Source organism: Salvelinus fontinalis, unplaced genomic scaffold (assembly GCF_029448725.1).
Source record: "Salvelinus fontinalis isolate EN_2023a unplaced genomic scaffold, ASM2944872v1 scaffold_0492, whole genome shotgun sequence".
Lineage (NCBI taxonomy): Eukaryota > Metazoa > Chordata > Actinopteri > Salmoniformes > Salmonidae > Salvelinus > Salvelinus fontinalis.
In genome coordinates, this window is record NW_026600701.1 from 5,001 (window position 1) to 7,500 (window position 2,500).

The 2,500-nt window shown below is 45.0% G+C and overlaps 2 non-coding genes across 2 annotated transcripts; both read right to left on the bottom strand.

Annotated features, from left to right (window-relative positions):
• Positions 1-1,011: 1,011 nt before the first annotated feature.
• trnar-ccu (transfer RNA arginine (anticodon CCU)) lies at positions 1,012-1,084 on the bottom strand. Its single transcript has one exon. It is a non-coding gene; the product is annotated as a tRNA-Arg (tRNA).
• A 1,049-nt stretch (positions 1,085-2,133) lies between these two features.
• On the bottom strand, positions 2,134-2,206 carry trnar-ccu (transfer RNA arginine (anticodon CCU)). Its single transcript has one exon. It is a non-coding gene; the product is annotated as a tRNA-Arg (tRNA).
• Between the last annotated feature and the right edge of the window lie 294 nt (positions 2,207-2,500).

The following is a 2,500-nucleotide window of genomic DNA, read 5'->3' on the forward strand; positions in this document are numbered from 1 at the left end:
GAGGTAAAAAAATATAAAATGGCAGGCACTGACAAATGCCCATGAAATTACGAATTTTTTATTTTTGTTCGTACTCCATTGCTAAAAAAACAGGTTAGCAGATGATGGTTTCGATCCATCGACCTCTGGGTTATGGGCCCAGCACGCTTCCGCTGCGCCACTCTGCTTCCAACCACCCAAGATTGGACCCACAAACCCTGACTTAGGAGTACTGTATCTTATCCATTAGGCCACTGGGGCACTGTGTTATCAGTATGACCTATATGAACTGATAGAAGAGGTAAAAACATATATAATGGCAGGCACTGACAAATGCCCATGAAATTACGAATTTTTTATTTTTGTTCGTACTCCATTGCTAAAAAAACAGGTTAGCAGAGGATGGTTTCGATCCATTGACCTCTGGGGTATGGGCCCAGCACGCTTCCGCTGCGCCACTCTGCTTCCAACCACCCAAGATTGGACCCACAAACCCTGACTTAGGAGTACAGTATCTTATCCATTAGGCAACTGGGGCACTTTGTTCTCAGTGTGACCTATACGAACTGATAGAAGAGGTAAAAAATATATAATGGCAGGCACTGACAAATGCCCATGAAATTACGAATGTTTTATTTTTGTTCATACTCCATTGCTAAAAAAACATGTTAGCAGAGGATGGTTTCGATCCATCGACCTCTTGGTTATGGGCCCAGCACGCTTCCGCTGCGCCACTCTGCTTCCATCCACCCCAGATGGGACTTGAACACACAAACCCTGGCTTAGGAGGCCAGTGCCTTATCGAGTAGGCAACTGGGGCACTGTGTTCTCAGTATGACCTATACGAACTGATAGAAGAGGTAAAAAAATATATAATGGCAGGCACTGACAAATGCCCATGAAATTACGATTTTTTTTATTTTTGTTCGTACTCCATTGCTAAAAAAAACAGGTTAGCAGAGGATGGTTTCGATCCATCGACCTCTGGGTTATGGGCCCAGCACGCTTCCGCTGCGCCACTCTGCTTCCAACCACCCCAGATGGGACTTGAACCCACAATCCCTGGCTTAGGAGGCCAGTGCCTTATCCATTAGGCCACTGGGGCACTGTGTACTCAGTATGACCTATACGAACTGATAGAAGAGGTAAAAAAATATATAATTGCAGGCACTGACAAATGCACATGAAATTACGATTTTTTTTATTTTTGTTCGTACTCCATTGCTAAAAAAAACAGGTTAGCAGAGGATGGTTTCGATCCATCGACCTCTGGGTTATGGGCCCAGCACGCTTCCTCTTTGCCACTCTGCTTCCAACCAGCCCAGATGGGACTTGAACCCACAATCCCTGGCTTAGGAGGCCAGTGCCTTATCCATTAGGCCACTGGGGCACTGTGTTCTCAGTATGACCTATACGAACTGATAGAAGAGGTAAAAAAATATAAAATGGCAGGCACTGACAAATGCCCATGAAATTACGAATTTTTTATTTTTGTTCGTACTCCATTGCTAAAAAAACAGGTTAGCAGATGATGGTTTCGATCCATCGACCTCTGGGTTATGGGCCCAGCACGCTTCCGCTGCGCCACTCTGCTTCCAACCACCCAAGATTGGACCCACAAACCCTGACTTAGGAGTACTGTATCTTATCCATTAGGCCACTGGGGCACTGTGTTATCAGTATGACCTATATGAACTGATAGAAGAGGTAAAAACATATATAATGGCAGGCACTGACAAATGCCCATGAAATTACGAATTTTTTATTTTTGTTCGTACTCCATTGCTAAAAAAACAGGTTAGCAGAGGATGGTTTCGATCCATTGACCTCTGGGGTATGGGCCCAGCACGCTTCCGCTGCGCCACTCTGCTTCCAACCACCCAAGATTGGACCCACAAACCCTGACTTAGGAGTACAGTATCTTATCCATTAGGCAACTGGGGCACTTTGTTCTCAGTGTGACCTATACGAACTGATAGAAGAGGTAAAAAAATATATAATGGCAGACACTGACAAATGCCCATGAAATTACGAATTTTTTATTTTTGTTCATACTCCATTGCTAAAAAAATATGTTAGCAGAGGATGGTTTCGATCCATCGACCTCTGGGTTATGGGCCCAGCACGCTTCCGCTGCGCCACTCTGCTTCCAACCACCCCAGATGGGACTTGAACCCACAAACCCTGGCTTAGGAGGCCAGTGCCTTATCCATTAGGCCACTGGGGCACTGTGTTCTCAGTATGACCTATACGAACTGATAGAAGAGGTAAAAAAATATATAATGGCAGGCACTGACAAATGCCCATGAAATTACGATTTTTTTTAATTTTTGTTCGTACTCCATTGCTAAAAAAAACAGGTTAGCAGATGATGGTTTCGATCCATCGACCTCTGGGTTATGGGCCCAGCACGCTTCCGCTGCGCCACTCTGCTTCCAACCACCCAAGATTGAACCCACAATCCCTGGCTTAGGAGTACAGTATCTTATCCATTAGGCCACTGGGGCACTGTGTTCTCAGT